General features: G+C 48.7%; 1 protein-coding gene across 1 annotated transcript in view; it reads left to right on the forward strand.

Moving 5' to 3' along the window:
- Window positions 1-21,450, forward strand: part of LOC144786174 (voltage-dependent T-type calcium channel subunit alpha-1H-like) — a 1,055,750-nt gene that overhangs the window by 988,579 nt on the left and 45,721 nt on the right. The gene's annotated exons all lie outside the window — the stretch shown is intronic.

Genomic DNA, 21,450 nt, shown 5'->3' on the forward strand with positions numbered 1-21,450 from the left:
CCCGTGTCCTTCCCCACGGCGTCTTCTCTTCCGGCATCTTCTCCTCTGGTGGTTGGATCCTCCTCGGGTCGCTCTTTCCACACTTCCTCCTTTCCGCTCCCGAACACACCTCATCCCGACCTTTCCTCCTCCGACCTTATTGGCCAGCTCCACCTTTCCCTTCCGGCCTCAAACTGGGATGCTCCAAACCTGACTCCGCCCCTCCAGAGCTCGACTGCTTTGCTCACTATTGTTCCTTCTTGTGCAGGAGAAAGACAGTCCGTTTTTACTGTTTGTGTCCTTTTCCGGCTCCTGTCGTCACCATCCGGACCTCGGATGAAGGGAACCCCTGACGGAGGTACGGCAACGGTATGGGGGCAACTGGTGGGCTCCCGGGGTGCTTCCTCGCAGTACTCCTCTCCGTTTGTTCTACATCTTTGAACGATACCCATTTCCAAAAATGAGGTATCTAGTTTTATGTATTTTATCTAATTAGGATACATTTCTTAATGAAAGGCATATTTTCAAGAGCATACCTTATATTAACTGTATTGAACTGTCTAATATTGTGCCAGATTCACAAAGATGTTGCTGTAAATTTATTTTATGGTACTCTTGCATTTCTCCAGAATTTTTAGAGTAAGCAATGAGTATGCATGGATTACTCCTGGCATATTCCTGGTGCTACGGCGGAACCCATTAGAACTACAAGAACAATACACATCTACTCATTGCATAACGCGTGATACTTGAGCCCTCACTGCTCCTATACAACAGAGATCTGCAGACATGCACAAGCAGAGCAAGCAAAACAATGTAACACGATAGCAAGGTGTAACACATCTTATCAACTGCCTGAAATACCAAATACACAAAGGGGAATCTAATCATATTTGTTTATTATTCATTTCATTTTTATGGTAAGAGAAAATTGTGTGAAATTACACTCAAATGCAATCAGATGTAAAAGCATTTTTAAAGATGGGCATTAACTCACAATGTCACGCAGATAGCTGCAAGGGGCTACAGCACACATATTTGTACATCCCTGGCACACTATGGTATTACAGAAGTGGCCACAGAGGTTTGTGCAGCTTCTTCTGTAATACTGATAGCACCTCTGTACATGCAGCACCAGCACTAACTTGAGAGGGTGTTACCTCATTTGCATAGGTGAGTGGTCCCATGCAAATGAGGGAAGAAGAAAGAAACAGAAGCAATTTGTAAAGTGCACAAATACTCAGAGGCATCAAGGCGCTCCAGACTCAAAACCCCAAAAGTGAAGGGTAGAAACAGAAAACCCGTAATACACTGAACTGAATTATAGAGTGAAAAGCCATGTTTTAAGACTTCTCTTGAACAGGAGAATCACTTTTCCCCATCTCCCGCACCCTTTCGCAGACATAGGTTGCAGAAGTAGGCAAGCTTTTAGGAGTCACAGTGACAGGGCTCCACAAAAAGGTGGCACTTAGTCTGCTTCCTGAAGGCAGCCCACCGAAAGCGGAAAATCAGGTCTCATGAACCTTCCCAGTCATCTCTGTGTTGGCAGGTTCAGTCACTCACTGTTCCCACCTGCAGGTGGATCTCTGTCCCCTCTTTAAATTGCAGGTGTTTGCCGCCTGCACAGTCAACCACAGAGTGGCTTGGAAGCAGATGCTCCATTTTATATTGAATGTGCTACCCCCAAGGCAGCCAAGAGTTCATAGCTGCCTTAAGGGCAGTTTACTCATTGCAATATGGCACACTAATCCTGTCTGTGCCAGGTGCACCTTTTGAAACTTACTGTAAGGGACTCACAGATCAACAAGGCATGGTCTACAATTTCTTAAAATAACCTATAGCTCATAGCTAACTATTCATTTGTCTACGCATCGAACTAGAGCCTCCAATGCTTATTATGTTGGAGAAGAGGTGAAGCTATCTTACCTTCTTTTAAGAAAAGAAAGAACAAGACAAACCTCATGTCAATGAGTTATAATTCAGATATATTACTCCCACTGCCAGGCTAGACTCTAGCTACCCCTTCCTATCACTAAGCGGTGTTGTATATTTCTCGCTGATTTGCTTGCAGCGGCTCGTGCGTCACAGCATACTGGGCATTATTGGCTGTCATATAGCATCATGCAAGCCACTGTGCAAAAATGTAGTAAATAGACCCTAAATAAATTAAAAAATCAAAAATAAAATAAGTACATAGGATATTTGTGGTCGCACTTCAGGTCCACATTTGGATTCTAATATGAAGATAAGTTAGGGTACATTCACTCCTTTCCCAGTTTTTTTGTGAATTAAGCATTTATTTATTTGTTTACATAAAGACAAATGAATGGCATGCAATTCATTAAAGGTTATTTATGGAGAATTACTGACTGAAACCTGAGAGGGGCAAACCTATAAAAATATAGAGATTGAGTGAGAGTAAGAGAGAAAGTGTGTGTGTAAGTGTCTAGTTTAACATTTGCTTTTAAAAACCGATGATCCACCACGTTTTTCTCGTTTTTTTAATGTATTTGGCACTCAGCTAAGTGGCCTCCTTTACTCTAGTGACTGCAAAGGGTGTGCTTAAGAATTGGGGGACAAGATGAAGAGCTCTTTCAATAGCAGATACATAAAACCTCCCTTTTCTAACAACCACTAATGAAAACTCTGGCGAGGGAGCCAAGAAAAGCTCTAAATGCCTCATAACATATAACTGCACAATGTAGTACACTGCAGGGGAGCCATTCCTTGTGTTGTTATTAACGCTTTAATGATGCTGCTCACTCGGAAATCATCAAGGGACCAAAACAAATCACTGAATTATGCTCCTGTTATTTCTTCATTGGATGATGCTATTTGCGCTTATTAAGTAATCACTTTTAAAACGTATAGATCCATATACCGCAAGTATAAACGTTGCAATAATCAATGCATTCAACCTAACAGCAGCAGTCAATTAATATTATGACACTATAGTAGATGATTATATTGGGATTGTTTTTCTCGTACAACAATGTATTTCATCAGTAGATTATATCGCCTCCTGAGTTTGGGTGCTCATATAGATTGCCTTGGTATGCATGCATACACTAGGCACATAATAATGCTCCCATGTAAGAGCATATAGTCATATGCTTGAAATGTTGTGACCAGTGTCTAATTTGAAGAAGACTAAGGGCCTTGTTAAGATTTTGGCAGATGGGTTACTCCATCACAAATGTGACGGATATTCTGTCTGCCGTATTACAAGTGCCATTGGATATAATTAGGGTGACCAGAATTTTAAAGCCAAAAACCGGGACATTTCCAAAAAATAGAAGAAGGACTACAATGTCCCTTCAACCTAGCGCACGGAATGACTGCCTCCTTAGCAGAGAATTATAGAAGAGGCAGGAAGAACATACATTAATCAACTAGGAGGGACAAGCGTTGGAGGGACAATATTTAGAGGGGTCCAGTGTGCACGTCCCGTAAAGTACAGTTCAACACTGATGCACAAAGTTCCCCTTGGGGGTAGGTATGTGTGGATGATTGATCCACCTCTCTTTAAGGGTGGTTGTATGCGAGAGACAGGGACGGTTGCCACTTATCGGAATTAGGGAAACCTCACACAACAGGTCGGTTCTACGGCTACTGTCATGTCACCAACCAATTGTTTCGTGTCATCATCGGCTCCCTGCTCCTGCGTCAGGCCGGCGCTGCAATGCCTGACGGGTAGCACAAAGTGCTACTCTTTTGCGGAGATCTTTTATTCCTGGCCGATGTGTGGGTGAGTGTGAGGGGCCCAGGTGTGTAAGTAGTGAGCGTGAAGGTGTGGTTTAAAAAAAGTCAGTATAGTCTACTCTGGGCAATTTTATTCTGGTAGCTAACTGCTTTCATTAAGAGTAAGAGGGGTATGGGAAATCCACCAAGCTATGTGTGGGATAACCCGTTCAACCCTCAGAAGTGGTCAGGTCGACATGTTTCATGCCATAACGGCAATTCATCAGGACCTAGAAATTGCTCATATACTAGGAAGGAGCCCCAGGTGGGCCGCACTATGTAGTGGATACAACCTGAGGGGTCACGAACTGGAACAGGAGGAGTTCCTGAGTTGTAGTTCACCCTATAGGGGAGAAAAGGCATATAGTTATGTCTGTTCTCTATGTGGTTATCTTACAATCCTGTGATAATGGTTAAAGCAGCTGTGTAATACATTCACCCGGATTGTGGATAACTAGAAAGGTGGAGAGAGGTGGAGTGACGTAAAAGACCATAGTGGTCGTGATCATCCCTTGTATGATTGCCATCATAGAATGACTATTTTCCCAATTTGCAGGAGTAGGCATTTAAGGTTGGATAGCAGTGTAGAGGGATTGTATACCAAAAAGGGAGGAGTGCTCTTACAATTAATTGTTTAAAGCGGGAAACCCCTTGATGGGACTTACCCTCAATCGTTGTTGACGGTCCCCGCAGTCTGCTCAAGCGGGACCAGTGTACTCGACTGTGAGTCTAGGAGGATGGGGGGATATAAAGGAAAAACTGAGTAAATTGGGCCTGGGCAGTAGTTAGGCTCCAGGCGAGGCGATTTGATGCCAGAGCCTCACTTCACAGATAGTCGGTCTTGGGATGGTTTGACTGCCCATCTGGCCCCGGCGGTGGAGTTAGCCCACGTAGGGTAAGTTGTAACCAAACCAGGTGCCCCGTGGGGTAACGTGGTGTATGGTGGGCGCAGCAGCCATAGCGCCTCCCCGGGAAGGATCCGTGGTGTCATCAGGATGACACGGCTAAGTGGACCAGCTGAGCCTGACAACAGCGTCTCAAGGATGGATAGAGGCGGGTGCCAGGTTCGCTAGCCCAAATACGGCCCGTGGGGATGGCACCCATGGTGGCCAGAGGCCCTTGTACCCTCGTGACGCGGCCCCGGTCCGGCGTGTACATCCCAGTGGTAGGGACACTCCCCCCGCCGTTTACCTGCTCGGCAGAGAGACCGTAGTCCGTCGACGCGGTCTGTCAAAAAAATCAGTCCACCGAGGCGGACTGGAGAAAGTCTCGAGCCCGGTAACCCCCTTACCTTCGTGGCGTGAAGACGTTACCTCCAAACCTAGGTCCGCTTGACCGGTGTAACTCGATCATGGAGCAGCTGGTGATGGGCGGCGCATCTTAGCGCGCTTTTAATTCATACTTGTTTGTTTGACCTGGGGGCGTGGTGATGATGCCGATCACTCAGTGACTACTCCAGGCGCATGCGCAATGGTCTCACATCTACGGAGTAGTCTGGGCGCCATCTTGGGTTGGGACAGCACATCATGTACTCCGAGGTGCGTGGGATGAACGTGTCAACTTAAGTAAGAAGTGCCCACTGCGCTAAGATCCCGTTTCACTGCTCTATCGGTTTGTCACACTAGTATGCAGGGCATAGGTGCTTCAATCCAAGTGTAGGATTATACACAAGTAAGATGTCTATTTGTTGGTGGATGGACGTCATGTTACCGAACATGCATAGAGAAATCTTTCAAGGGGGGGGGGGGGGGGTTTGTTAGGGTTGTGTGATGGCAGTCGTTATAACAGCTGGAGTGCCAGCTGGGTGTACAAAGATGCATCTAATAACATTGTATTTGAAAAAGATGTCTAATGCCACCCGGGTGGCAGTGTCTCTACTGCATCAGTCTAACAGGAGTGGTAGCAGCGCCCGCACTTATCGACTGAGTGTGTTCCAGGGGACGGAATCATTCAGTCCCTCCTTGTCTAAATGTAAGCGATGTACCCATCGCTGTTCAATTTTGAACAGGGTCTGTTGGTTTGATGAAGGATGCCACTCCAGGACCAACCACCGCATATCCTCTGCCGCATGGTTCCGTTGTTGACAGTGTTCATACAGGCGAGTGTGGGTCTTCTGGCAACGGATGTTGCTGTTGTGTTCCATGATGCGGGTCTTAACTGTACGTGTCGTCATTCCGACATATTTCAGATCGCAGGGGCATGTCAACAAGTAGACGCATTTATTGCTGTTACAGTTTGTGTGTCTGTTAAGGTGCCACGTGAAAGTATCTGAAAGTTGAACAGTTTTGGTCTGGATGGTTTGGGGGCAAACGACACAGTTGCCACAGCGATAGTGCCCCGTTACTGGGGGTAGATCCCACAGGGTGTTATGGGGTCGGGTGCTTGTCTGTTTAGGACGGGTGTGGACCAGTTGGTCCTTCAGATTCGAGGTTCTTTTGAACGCAAAGCGTGGGCGAGGTATGTCCAGGTCAACTGAGTTCAAAATGCCCCAATGGGAGTTCACTGTTTTTTTGATAAAAGAAGAATTCTTGGTGTAAGATGTTACACACGTGATCAGCTCCTCTTTCTCTATGATATTGGTTTCCAGTAGGGATGCCCTGTTGTTGTTCAGGGCTCTTTTAGCTGAGTGTCGGAGTAATCTTGTAGGATATCCCCTTTCCTGGAGCTTATGTTGAAGGAGGTTAGCTTCCTTTTGGTAATCAGAAGTGGTGGTACAGTTCCTACGGAGCCTCAGAAATTGTCCAAAAGGGAGGTTGTCCCTCAGGGCTCTGGTGTGGTGGCTATTATAAAGCAGTAGGCTGTTTCTGTCCGTCTCTTTTTTGTAGAGGGTGGTAGAAATCTCCGAGGGTCCCAGAATGATGGAGAGATCCAAGAAAGGTATAGAGTGATGCGAGATGGTACCTGTGAATTTCAGATGAGGGTCTTGATGGTTAATCCACGTGAGGAACGATTCACAGCTGGCCCGATCACCTTTCCAAAAAACCAGGATGTCGTCGATATAACGACGCCATAGGGTGAGGTTCTCACGGAAGGGGTTGTGTTCCGGAGGGTAGATGTATGCTTTTTCGAACGCAGCCATGTAAATACATGCTACACTCGGCGCAAAGGTAGAACCCATGGAAGTTCCACGGATCTGATGGAAGAGTTCTGATTCATACCTGAAAAAGTTTTCTGTGAGGGCTATGTTAGCTAACTCCATGATAAAGGAGACTGGGGTGGGAGATGTCCATTCTTCCAGTCTCAGGGTGGAGTCTACTGCTTCCAAGGTTGATTGTTGGGGAATATTCGTGTAAAGAGCTTCCACGTCTAATGTTAGTAGTAGATCAACATCTGTTCTTCCGTCCAAGTCATCTATCAACCGCAGGACATCCCCAGTATCCTGGAGGTAGGATGGAATCTTTTTCACTACAGGTTGTAGGAAGGCATCACAAAACTGGGATAGGGGTTCCAGGAGGGATCCGATGCCGGAGACAATCGGTCTGCCTGGAACTGGAGTGGTACCCTTGTGAATCTTTGGGAGGGTGTAGAAATACGGTGTTATGGGTTCCGAAGTGATGAGAAAGTCGGCCTCCTTCTTGGTGATCCACTCATTGGTTTCTGCTTCAATCACCAGGCTCATAATGGTGGTGGTCAAGCGTTTGGTGGGATCCGCCGGTAGGGGCCTATAATGGGTGGTGTTGGAGAGTTGTCGTCTACATTCGAGATCATAGTCACAGCGATCCTGAATGACAGTGGCGCCGCCCTTGTCTGCTTGTTTGATCACGATTGTTGTATCATTGCTCAGTGCGGTCGTGGCTTCCCTCTCAATCCTAGAAAGGTTGTTGAATTGTTTGACAACGGGTTTCTTTTTCAGACTCGTCAGGACTGCCCGTTCAAAGGTGAGTACCTCAGGAGGAACCATACCATCCGTTGGAGTAAAGGTGGATGGTTTCTTCAGGCCAGTATCTTGGTTTATCTGATCAGGTTTACCATCGAAAAAGGCTCGTAACCGTATTTTTCTAAAGAGGTTCTTGATCTCAATCATTTCTTGAAAACTATCCGGGATGGGTGTAGGGACAAAGCCTAGTCCCTTTTCTAGTACATTGGTTTCCACGGGGGTCAAGGTTCTTGAGGAGAGATTGACAATTAGACTTTCCTCCCTCTGGTGGTGGTGCTCCGGGTTGACATCATGGTTGGTGGTGTTGATTGGTCGGACCACTGCACACCCTTCTGTCCTCCTCTTTTTCGCCCTCTTCCTCTGCCCCAGCCTCTGCCTTGAAAAGGTGGCGGATTGAGAGGGTAGAATTGTGGTGGACCTTGTGGAAAAAAGGGATATTGCCATGGGGGTGCCAGCTGGTAAGGTCCATCAAATCTAGGTCCTTGGTGGTATCCTTGTTGCCAGTGGGGCTGGTATTGCATCCGGTTGTTCCTGGGAGCTTGTCCTCCACTGGAGTCACTACTGGCAGATCCTCGTCTGTTGTTGTCGTCTGAATTGTCGTCCGAAGAGTAGTTGTTCTTTTTGGTCTTAAAGTCATCCTTGAGGTAAGGGTAGACCTTTTCTTTCTCGAATTTGGTGATATCCTTCTGTAACTTGTCCGTTTTTTGCTTCAATAGGTAATCATGGTGATCCGCCATCTCCTTGTTGATATCTGCTAGTTTCGTTGTAAAGGAGGTCTTGTTGTTTTTGTTAACGGCAGATTTCATTGTTGCCTCTATGCTCGATATTTTATCCAGCAGTGCTTCCGCGAGGCGTTTCGCTGTTTGTGTGACTAGGAAAAGCAGGTCTTTTGTGCATTTCCAAGACACTTGGCACCATTCGATCTTGAATTGTTTGTCTTCCAAAAACAATCTTGGTATAAGGTTCACTATTAGTCCACGTGGGGCTATGTTGTTCCTTAGATATTCTGTCATCATCACCCCATGTATGGTGATCCTTATCAGTTCTTTTTTCAATTCCGTGAGGGTAGTCCAATCCTCGTTAGATGTGCCTGAGGTGGAGGTAGCGGAATTACTCAATAGTGGGGGGGCTGATCGTAAGGCTTCGGCAATGGCATCCTCATCAAAACTCAGACCCGGTACATCCTCCATGGCACACAAGGGAGTGTCGAGATTATACAGGTAGGGAAAGAGGTGCAGATAGACCGTAGGTGATGGTCTTTATCTGCGCTAGGAAGTTGGGCCAATACAGTGGAATAGTTTCACTGTTGGTAACCTTGGAAGTCCCGTGGGGGTAGCCCACGCAAAACAGTAATCAACTAGGAGGGACAAGCGTTGGAGGGACAATATTTAGAGGGGTCCAGTGTGCACGTCCCGTAAAGTACAGTTCAACACTGATGCACAAAGTTCCCCTTGGGGGTAGGTATGTGTGGATGATTGATCCACCTCTCTTCAAGGGTGGTTGTATGCGAGAGACAGGGACGGTTGCCCCTTATCGGAATTAGGGAAACCTCACACAACAGGTCGGTTCTACGGCTACTGTCATGTCACCAACCAATTGTTTCGTGTCATCATCGGCTCCCTGCTCCTGCGTCAGGCCGGCGCTGCAATGCCTGACGGGTAGCACAAAGTGCTACTCTTTTGCGGAGATCTTTTATTCCTGGTCGATGTGTGGGTGAGTGTGAGGGGCCCAGGTGTGTAAGTAGTGAGCGTGAAGGTGTGGTTTAAAAAAAGTCAGTATAGTCTACTCTGGGCAATTTTATTCTGGTAGCTAACTGCTTTCATTAAGAGTAAGAGGGGTATGGGAAATCCACCAAGCTATGTGTGGGATAACCCGTTCAACCCTCAGAAGTGGTCAGGTCGACATGTTTCATGCCATAACGGCAATTCATCAGGACCTAGAAATTGCTCATATACTAGGAAGGAGCCCCAGGTGGGCCGCACTATGTAGTGGATACAACCTGAGGGGTCACGAACTGGAACAGGAGGAGTTCCTGAGTTGTAGTTCACCCTATAGGGGAGAAAAGGCATATAGTTATGTCTGTTCTCTATGTGGTTATCTTACAATCCTGTGATAATGGTTAAAGCAGCTGTGTAATACATTCACCCGGATTGTGGATAACTAGAAAGGTGGAGAGAGGTGGAGTGACGTAAAAGACCATAGTGGTCGTGATCATCCCTTGTATGATTGCTATCATAGAATGACTATTTTCCCAATTTGCAGGAGTAGGCATTTAAGGTTGGATAGCAGTGTAGAGGGATTGTATACCAAAAAGGGAGGAGTGCTCTTACAATTAATTGTTTAAAGCGGGAAACCCCTTGATGGGACTTACCCTCAATCGTTGTTGACGGTCCCCGCAGTCTGCTCAAGCGGGACCAGTGTACTCGACTGTGAGTCTAGGAGGATGGGGGGATATAAAGGAAAAACTGAGTAAATTGGGCCTGGGCAGTAGTTAGGCTCCAGGCGAGGCGATTTGATGCCAGAGCCTCACTTCACAGATAGTCGGTCTTGGGATGGTTTGACTGCCCATCTGGCCCCGGCGGCGGAGTTAGCCCACGTAGGGTAAGTTGTAACCAAACCGGGTGCCCCGTGGGGTAACGTGGTGTATGGTGGGCGCAGCAGCCATAGCGCCTCCCCGGGAAGGATCCGTGGTGTCATCAGGATGACACGGCTAAGTGGACCAGCTGAGCCTGACAACAGCGTCTCAAGGATGGATAGAGGCGGGTGCCAGGTTCGCTAGCCCAAATACGGCCCGTGGGGATGGCACCCATGGTGGCCAGAGGCCCTTGTACCCTCGTGACGCGGCCCCGGTCCGGCGTGTACATCCCAGTGGTAGGGACACTCCCCCCGCCGTTTACCTGCTCGGCAGAGAGACCGTAGTCCGTCGACGCGGTCTGTCAAAAAAATCAGTCCACCGAGGCGGACTGGAGAAAGTCTCGAGCCCGGTAACCCCCTTACCTTCGTGGCGTGAAGACGTTACCTCCAAACCTAGGTCCGCTTGACCGGTGTAACTCGATCATGGAGCAGCTGGTGATGGGCGGCGCATCTTAGCGCGCTTTTAATTCATACTTGTTTGTTTGACCTGGGGGCGTGGTGATGATGCCGATCACTCAGTGACTACTCCAGGCGCATGCGCAATGGTCTCACATCTACGGAGTAGTCTGGGCGCCATCTTGGGTTGGGACAGCACATCATGTACTCCGAGGTGCGTGGGATGAACGTGTCAACTTAAGTAAGAAGTGCCCACTGCGCTAAGATCCCGTTTCACTGCTCTATCGGTTTCCCATACCCCTCTTACTCTTAATGAAAGCAGTTAGCTACCAGAATAAAATTGCCCAGAGTAGACTATACTGACTTTTTTTAAACCACACCTTCACGCTCACTACTTACACACCTGGGCCCCTCACACTCACCCACACATCGGCCAGGAATAAAAGATCTCCGCAAAAGAGTAGCACTTTGTGCTACCCGTCAGGCATTGCAGCGCCGGCCTGACGCAGGAGCAGGGAGCCGATGATGACACGAAACAATTGGTTGGTGACATGACAGTAGCCGTAGAACCGACCTGTTGTGTGAGGTTTCCCTAATTCCGATAAGGGGCAACCGTCCCTGTCTCTCGCATACAACCACCCTTGAAGAGAGGTGGATCAATCATCCACACATACCTACCCCCAAGGGGAACTTTGTGCATCAGTGTTGAACAGGAAGAACATACATAAAATGCCATTTTTAAAGCCAGTAGCATGCCTGTTAATTAAATTGTTCTCTCAGAACAGCTGCTATCTATCCCTGCTTTGCAAAACATAAAAAGATACCTCCCACCGTTTTCAGCCGTTCCTCTCTAAAAACCAGGACATGAGCTTAATTTCCTGATATCTGCCTGGACAGCTAGCCAAAAACCGGGACTGTCTGGGCAAATCCGGGACACCTGGTCACCCTAGATATAATCCCCTTGAAATACAGCAGACAGGATAGCAGTCATGTTTGTGATGGAGTAACCAGTCTACCAGAGTCTGAATCAGGCCTTAAGTGCCAGGGGCTTAAAGTGTTGCTCAGAAGCCAGCTCCCTGCTCTATCAAATTTTGAGGCTGCTGAATGCCAATTCTGCCTAGTCATGATTGCACATCATGCCTCTTTCCTCCACCACCAGGCACTCCCTTCCCTGCATCATATTCTGCTGAGAAAAACTAAGAGCGGGTCCTCAAAAATGATTGCCCGTGGGGCACAAATGCAACCACCAGCTGAAATTAAGCAGTGGTTATGATTAAATAGTCAGACTAACTAAAACTATAAACCTAAGGGGCGTGGCTTAGGATCCGATCATGGCGGATGCGTCTCGATAGAGCTCCGCAGTCCGCCCTTGCCAGAGACACCATCCCCCAACTATCCTGGTCCCGACAGACTGAATTTGCAGGGCACTATGGAGGGTGCGGTGCCGGGCACCGGATGGTGTGTCCCAGAGGTCCGGGGGACCCGCATCAGCTGCCGTGCCTGTTCTCAGTTGGCGGGCTACCGTTGCGGCTTCCGCGAGGGCGGCGGCGGCTGAGGGACTGAAGCCAAGTGTCCCAAGGCGAGCGGGCTGGAGCGGTTGCTAATCTGCTGGGGAGGCCCGCTGGTGGCTGAGCGGGCGCACGATCCCGGAGGCGGCGGCTGCCGCATGGACGCCGCGGTGCCCATCCCCCCTCTCCTTCCCTGCGGTTGTGACGGCTGAGGTGCCTGTGCCTAGGGAGAGCTGCCCGGGTACGGGGGCCCAGGGGTGTGCCTGATAGGAGTGGACCTGGCGCAGGGGGAGGGTGTGCGGCGGGGGTGGAGCCCCCCATCCCCCGGTGTGCCCTACGACTCGACAAGCTGTACTACGGAGGAGGGCCAGAGCCAGGGCCCGTGCACTGACGTGCCCCTTGCGAGTGGCTGGCCGGCTGACGATCCTGGCAAGAGGTGGGTCTTGCATTGCTGCCACGGCACCCCCTCGGCTGGCGGAGTTGGCTGCTGGTGCCCGGCAGACGCGGGGTGGGTCCTCTACGTGACCGGAGGCCCCCTGAGGTGGCTGCGGGGGCTGGGCCGGACCCCGGGGAACAGTGAGGCCTGCGCCGGGTGTGGAGCCCTGGTGGTGCCTGGGGCCTGCTTCAGCTTGGCGAGGGGGCCGGGGCCCGTGGAGCCTACCAACGACAGGAGCGCACCGGGCGGGATCCGGGGCTGGCCCCTGAGGACGGTGACGCCGCCGTTGTGGTGCCCCTTTCCTCTGTGGTGGCTGTGTGCAATCTACTGGCGGCGAATAGCAGGTGGACCTGGCATTTGCTGCTGCAGCCCGTGGGCCGGGCCGAGGCCGTGCCATTTGAAAGCCTGGCCTATTGAGGACGGGGCACCGGGGAGTGGTGCCTGTTCGACGGTGCAGTGGGGGGTGCTTTGCCTTCCCACGCGGTGGGGCCAGGCCCTGCTGCCTTTCCCCTGCTCTGCTGCTTCCCAGACTGTTCTGCCTCAGACCGCCGGTGAGTGGCCTCCCAACCCACTATGGGCAAACACAGCGCCGCCATTGATCAGTTATCCACGGCCGCCCCGGCTGGGAGGGAGGCCGCGGGGGCATCTCCTCGGACATGGCGATGCTTCTGGAGGCCATCATGCAGTCTCGCACGGCCCTTGATGCTCAGATCGGAGCGGTGGGGTCCGAGGTGGGGTTTCTTCACCAGGATCTCTGGAAGGCGGTGGACCGGATCACGGAGGCTGAGACCAGGGTATCAACGGAGGAAGATACTGTGTCCACCCTCCAGAAGAAGGTCGACAACTGGCCATGGTCTCCAAGGAGCTTGTGGCGAGGGCTGAGGACGCAGAAGGGAGGGTCCGGCGCAACAACATCCGTTTGGTGGGCTTTCCGGAGGGATGCGAGGGGTCCTCGATGGGGAACTTCCTCTCAAACTGTTTCAGGGCGCTGCTACCCATTGAGGACATCTCGTCCTGCTTTGTGGTCGAGAGAGCACATCGAGCCCTGGCTAAGAGGGCACAGCCGGGTGAGCGCCCACGTCCGGTCATTGTTCGCCTCCTTAACTACGCAGACCGAGATGCCATACTGCGTTTTGCCTGGACATACAAAGAGAAAATGGTCTTTGAGTCTCATCCCATCATGGCTTTCCCTGACTACACTCGGATCGTCCAGCATCAGCGACAGTCCTTTTGTCTGCGAAGCGGCGACTGCAGAACCTGAACCTCTCCTACGCTCTTATGTTCCCAGCCCGCATGAACGTACTCTATCAATCCAAATCCTACTTTTTCGACACCCCTGAGGAGGTCTTCGCATGGACTGACGAACGCCAGCACATTAGTCAGCTTCATGCCTCACCGTTCCACCAGGCATAACATACGTTGTGCGCATAACGCCGTGGCTAAGGCCCACCGCCGGGGACATCCCGCAGCGGTCCTACTGGCCGATATTGATAAGGCATTTGACTCCCTGGGCTGCACGTACCTTTTTAAATTACTGGAGGCTGTTAATTGGGGTCTACGCTTACGAGCTTCATTTAAACTACTATACACCGACCTGATGGCTTCGGTAAGAGTGGCCGGTTATCGCTCAGATCCCTTTCATATCCAGAGGGGGACAAGGCAGGGATGCCCTCTATCCCCGCTTCTTTTCGCTCTGGCCATCGAACCATTAGCGGTGTGGGTGCACCTGGATGCGGTCTACAGGGGCCTGGTTTGGTCCCCTGAATACTCAGATGAAATCGCTCTTTACGCGGACAACGCACTATTCTTTTTTTTCTGACCCCAGGGTTACGGGACCGAGGGTGTTGGAGTTTCTGCGGGTGTTTGGCGAAACGACAGGGCTTTGTGCTAACCCATCTAAGTCGACGCTTTTTCCGATATGAGGTGAGCAGGGGTGTCTAGATTGGGTCTCACAGCTCGTCATAGCAAACAACGGATTTAAATACCTCGGTGTTCATATTACTAGGGATCCCACATCGGCGTGGTCGCTTAACATCGTCCCTCTGCTTCCTGTGGTCTGGGAGGAGACGACGGTATGGTCTCGTCTTCCCCTGTCTCTAAATGGCAGGTCCGCGATTTTTAAAATGGTGTCCTTGCCGCGCTTATTATTATACAGATTGCAAAACTACCCTTATCCCATTCCTCCGTCCTGGTTTCATCAAGTGAATGCTCTCCTGAACAGTTTCCTGTGGGGTGGTCCGGGTGGCTCTGGCGACCTGTGTCCATTCTACTTACTGTGGGGGCATCGCGGCAGCAGACGTACAATCCTATTGCTGTGCGTCCCAGCTGTTGGTCATCAATGAATGGTGGTATAATCCGCAGGGCGATCCGGCTTACGCGGTGGAGAAACTCTTCCTAGAGGTGTATCCACTGCTGGACCTTCTGTATAGTAACTCTACCCTGGGAGCCCTCCCCCGGCCTGTCACACAGTGATCCAGATATGGAGAAGTGTTTCGAAGTCCATGGGTTGGTGGGGTATGCTGACGTGCGAGACGCCCCTCTGGCGGGGAACGTGCCTCCGATCGGTCGCGGCTCTGCCTGAGTTCTGTCGGTGGGAACTAATAGGGATCTCGACACTGGGTGATGTGATGCGTGGACCTACACTTAAATCCTTCCAAAGGCTGCAGGAGGAGTTTGACCTACACAAATCCCAATTCCATAAATATCTCCAGCTTCGCCACGCTCTGTCTCCCCTGATTAAAAACCTTACAACACTGCCAGAATTTCATCCTCTGGAGGGTAGACTGTTGATGGGGGATCTGGGGGAAGATAAAATTCGACAGCTCCATCAGATATTGACCAAACATACTAAGATGAACCTGCACCGGACGCGGGCAGCGTGGGAGGCGGACCTACCGACCCTTTCTGATGACGACTGGACCAAGGCTCTTGCCAGCCCTATGGGTTCCGCAGTGTCCTCTAGATATAGACTGATCCAGTTTAAATACCTGCATCGGGTGTACTACACCCACCTCCGCCTCTGGAAGATGGGGGCTATTCCATCCCCCACTTGCCTCAGATGCCAGTCGGATGACGGATCCTTTTTACACATGGTCTGGGGCTGCACGGCGTTACTACATTTTTGGTCGGAAGTACTGTCTTGTCTGGGGCGGGACCTTCCAGCAGATCCACGCCTAACCCTCCTCCAGAGTACTGATGACATAGGGGTTAACATATACAAAAGACACCTACTTTTTCTGGGGCTCACACTGGCCAAGCGCGACATAGCCCAACAATGAAAGTCCTCTTCTCCCCCGGGGTTGACGGCCTGGAAATCTGCATTGGATAAATGCATGTCTGCCGAAGTAGCGGTGTTTCAGGCCCGTGGTTGCCCACAGAAGCACGGGAAGATCTGGACTGCATGGGCCAAGTACCGGGGCATTGACCTTTCTATTTTTCCCACGTCCACGAACCAAGATCTCATAGACAGACTCACCATTGCATGACTTTCCACTCTAATTCGCTGATTAGCCGGCGCGGAGATACGATCATATTTGTATATGCCTGTATAGTGTTTCAAGCGGGTAGGGCGGTGCAGGGGTGGGAGGTGGGGGGAGGCGGGGGTTGTTGGTTTGAATGTTTTATAGATCCTCAAAGGATACCCTCGGCAGCGACTTGTATACCTATGATCATTGCTATGTTTGAATATTGCTTGTTGGGGGCACACCCCATAGGATGTAAAAATTCAATAAAATGTATTGTCAAAAAAAAACTATAAACCTAGGTGAGGGCCATTCCATGCATCGACTTCATTATATATAGACACAGAGAGTTATAAAAACGGTGAAATTCTGTTAGAATATTTTGGAATACCATTTTGGGTACTGCAAATATATTCATATGCATGGCACTCCTTCTTTAACAAGCCCAAAAGAAACTCAACAGACTGGTGTGCGTACCTCTCATTCTCCAACACAATGGTTTAATCTATCTTGGTCTAAGAAGAGTGCACAGTTGATTGTGAGAAGTGCTTTTTTAAAGGATTGTTAACACAAAGATGCTTACCATTTTGTGAGTTTTCACTTATTTAGTTCCTTAAAATTTTTGGTAAAGCACAATCATGTTACTATATGGTCACTTTAGAGCACGATTAAACAGCAAATATATTAAATTTGTTAATATTCTAATGGTGCAAATTCAGTCTAAAATTTCACCTTTGTACGGTCCATAAAAAAATTATAAAGTCCAAATTATTTGGGTATGCTGGTATAAGGTGGAAGTTACCTGTGGAGAGAGAGGCTGAAGTGGAGGGTGCAAAGAGTACAATAGCTAAGTCATGAAATGTTGGGTGGGATTCGCTTAGGGCCTAGCATAAAGTTGGGCAAACAGGTACTAGCACAAACATGACAGAGTATCCTGTCAGTAAAACCCTTGTCGCTTCCCTTCAATTATGACTTGTGCAAACCTTCAGTTTTCCTAAGGCTCTGTCCCTGCTGGCTCCACCATAAGAAAATGTATTCTGATGGTCCGACGAACTAGGAGCTGTCAAACTAAGGGAATCATACTGCCACCCTATTAGAGTGGACAATCTGATGCCCTTTGTTCTTCTGTTGTTAACAACAACAACAATAAACAAGCATTGGCATAACCAATAGGTCTCGCCTTTGGGACCTTATAAGTGTTTAGTTATCCAGCACAATATCCTTGCTGCAACGACATAAAATTTTGCATGGCTAAAAACGTATAAGGTCACAAAGGCGAAACCTATTGGCTATGCCAATGCTTTTTTTTGTTGCATGGTTCTCCTTCGCAGGGGGGTGGGGTACACTTCTCTTTTTGAAACTCAGGAGGAGCAACATTGTCGTGGTGTCACCAGCGCTTTAAGTGGCTGAGGACCTACCACACATCATCCAGACAGTTCGAGATGCCTTGAATTTTGCAACAATGAACATCATAGAGTAGTGTTGCAACTTTAAAACAATTTTGGATCGTAATAACACCCAGCTAAATACATGTTTAGCATCCAAATGCTGCAGCCGAGAACAGCAGTCACCCATCCGTATTCACACGCATCAAAGTTGGACAACCCCATCGAAGTTTTGTAAACATTCCGAAGTCACTGGGACTCTTGAAGCCTACTCTCTTTTAAGAGCAAAGGGAATAAACCTCAACAGACTATTAAAACAAGTATAACACTTTAATGCACATAACGTACAGAAAGCAAACGGCTCAAGACGTCCACGTATGCTCTAGATAACTTGCAGGACGAATACGAATAATGTGTATTTCAGTAAGGTGAGTGACGGATAGTTAAGGGGCACCTTCAAGCTAGTGTATCGGCAGCAAGGCAGTTTTGATCATGGCATAAAGCTTTCGGCCTAGGCGAGACCTAAAAAGAGTGCACCCTGAGGAGTGAGTCCGCGCGGGGAATTTCACAAGCAAACTATTGTTGTCACAAACAAACCCGAAGTGACTGCCCTGGGGGTGGGGGTGATCCCCCAGAGAAGAGGCGCCCGCCCCAGAAACAGGCCGATGACAGCACAGTGAGGCACAACACAATAGCAGGCAATACACAAGCATGCTAACCCGACAAGGAAGAACCCAGAAGACCGAGGCAAAGAGAACAGGCGCTCGGCCAGCCACAAGATCCACCTCCCTCCCCTGAAGGCACCTAACATGACAAAAGGTCAAAACAGAGGCAGTAGCCAGCCGACCCGGACAGACGGATCAGGAATCCACCAGGAGACCCCTGCTACAACCTTGGCCCTGGTAAACTGAGCGCTATCCCCACCCACCGACTGAGGAGAAGGTTCCAGGATCCAGACACCCTGGTCCAACCCCAGACAGGACCCTATAGCGCCTCGAGGCACCGACAAGATGGCAGGAAGACTGACAAATTAACCCCCTCCAGGAGCCATACACCCACACCCACCCTGACATAAAGACCATCCCATGGGGCACTGCCGGCTAAAACAGCCAAGATGGACACAGAGGGGACCTGCAGGCCCACTTTAGGAAGCAGAAAACAGCACGGTTTGCAGTGATAAGGAGCGCATGTGGAGCTAAGAGGCTCAGGGAAGACCAAGATGAGCTGCAAGACCCCTCGAGGGGCCAGCAGGGCACAGGCTACCAAGAGGAGGAGATGCCGAACATCCGCTCTCCTTCCAACCCGAGCGCCAAGCACCAATCCCACTGTCAATCCCAAAGCAAAAACTAACCCCAGCATAGGCAGAAGAGCAGATCCCAGCCATACCGCAGTGAGGGGGTAAGGCAAGAGTAGACAAGCGCAGCCGCGTGTGCTTGGTCGGTGGCGAAAGTGAAAGCGCCACGTTTGGAGCAAAAGTGCACCAGGACCAGCGCGACCGTCATCTGTTTCCAATTAACGTGACCACGAGACGCGGGCGTGGTAATTTGAAACAGATGGCTGCTCGCTCCCAAGACACATAGGCCATGGGAGGGAACATTTAAAGATAAGGCTGGACTGACCCGAACCTTTGGCCATTTGCGTGCTTTCTTTTGTGGAAGCCTTACGCAAATGGCCAATCAAATGCGTGGCCGGGAGAAAAAAAACTGAGGAAAAGATGTGTTAGATGGAAGTCCTTACTAGAAGCCTCGCAGAGCAGCGAATGCATTGTATCAGGCAAGACCTAAAAATAATGACCCCCTCCACACCCGAGGATAAAATCCTCAGGTTGTGAGGACCATTGTTTTTTTGTTTTTCTGCAACAAACTCCCTCTTACGAAATTTGTTTCTGAAAAACCAAATGAATTTGGTGCACTGATATAAAAAACATGGCAGACGTGCACCAAACATTTCATGCCATCAATGGAGCAGCCACAGCATCAGCTTCCTTGAAAGCACAGGGTCTCTGCAGGGCTAGCGGGGATCTCTGGATATGTCAGATGGAAGTCCAACCAGGGCGAAGGCTGCAGTGACCTCCACTGTTCGCCATACCTTAAATCAAGCCCAAAGTTATTTGTACTTGGTATTAACAAAACTTGAATCTACACTTTAGTAGGGAGTGAATCTCCCATGAAGGGAAAATGGTCTCCAGGGCAAAGGTCCCCTGGAAAGTTTTGCACACACACATCAAACATGTGAGTTTGTGGGTATTCAAAAATTGTCTTCCGATCACAGCCGCCCAAAAAACATGGCTGCAGTATATATTTGTTTCTAGAATCAAAATGGACAATAATCCCCCCCCCCCCCAAATGGTTGGGGTGTAAGGAAGGGGTTTCATGTGTAATCATATTTTTCCCATGGGGGACAAAAAGTTAAAAATTTCCATTGCTTGAATATTTTGCATTTGAAAATGTGTGTGTATTTTCTATCTTGATAATGGAATTCACAAAAGAACTTTATACACCTATCTATATAGAATATGCTGCAGGGGTTTAACCAAGTCTTTAAAGAGGATCTTGTTAAGTTCACTCTTGGCCTTGGTTGGTAAAGTGATTGAATAATTTGAAATTTGGTAAGCTGGAGATTGGATCTTTAAACCACTGTACTTGTGGAGAGGAGTCAAATGTTAAAGATAAACCCACTGGCTATAGACCTTTTGCAACAGAGCTGATACTTTTGTAGGACCAGCTGATCTAAGTAATCTTGTGATTACTGTTACCCAGCACTTGGGGGTAAGGTTAATGCCATTGAACTGGAGGAATTCATGAGGCATTCATTCATAGACATATTGCAGGTATTGTTTTAGCAGACCTGTTTTGCAAACCCATTCTCCAGCCTCGGCTCAATAGCTAACATCTGAAACTCAAAACATTGGTGCTTGATGACCTGAGATGGTGGTTGGATGTAAATGTAAACTAAAAGGAGAAATAGGGAAAACTGCAGGGAATACACAGGGAACCCTTTGACTTGAAGATTCATCCCCCTGAGGGTTTCCTGGTCTGTTTGCTCTGGATAGATAGGGACGATTGGGTCTTTTTAATAGTCGCTTCAGAGACTCATCAGTTTTGGATAAGTAGGATAGTGGGGTATACTTCATCTTCGGATCCTAAAAGGTCAACATTATGGCTTTCTAATTCTAAGGTTACAAGATGGTTCATTGACATGCCTGCTGAAACCTTTTTGCTCCCCTGAGTATAACAACCTCTCAAATCTATGTCCAATTGTATGTTCACTTTATTGTGTGCATGACTGAAGTTGATTATTCATTCACAGGCCCCATTCCTTAGCCTTTTTCTGAATTACACATGATATGCCTTTTACCAGACTAAGGGCCTGATTTAGATCTTGGTGGATGGGTTACTCCATCACGATGGTGACAGATATCCTGTACGCAGAAATATAAATCCCATCATATTTTATGGGATTTACATTCTGGCGGATGGGATATTCGTCACTGTTGTGATGGAGTAAACCATCCTTCAAGATCTAAATCAGGCCCTAAGTCTGATTTTTGCTTTCTGAAAGCCTAGTGAATGTGCTTGCTTGTCTCTGGTGGCTTTGTTTTATCAACACACACTATCAACATATATGCTATATGAATATAATTACCAATGGAAGCTGTGATATGAAAAAGCACACCTTATAGAGTAGTACAAGGGAGTATTACCAACTTGTATTTCCTTCCACATTGCACAATCTCCCACCTTGCATTAGACGGATCTATTTGCAAACTACAGAACATCAATATACACAAGCTAGAGACAAGATGTAGGCATGAGGCTAGGATTGAAACTTTGAAGTAACTCAAGGATAGTAACGTTCTGTGCAAGACATGCATTCTTTCAAGGAATCATGAACATGTTCCTAGATGAGGTGGGACCAACTAAGTCAAGGACCACCGATGCATTTCTTTACAGTTTGACGTGTGGATCAATTAGACATCTTTTGCGTTGCTTAGGTTGAAAGATAAAGAGCAAGGACATTTAATAAGACCTGC

This window comes from Lissotriton helveticus, chromosome 10, assembly GCF_964261635.1.
Source record: "Lissotriton helveticus chromosome 10, aLisHel1.1, whole genome shotgun sequence".
In the NCBI taxonomy this organism is placed as follows: Eukaryota; Metazoa; Chordata; class Amphibia; order Caudata; family Salamandridae; genus Lissotriton; species Lissotriton helveticus.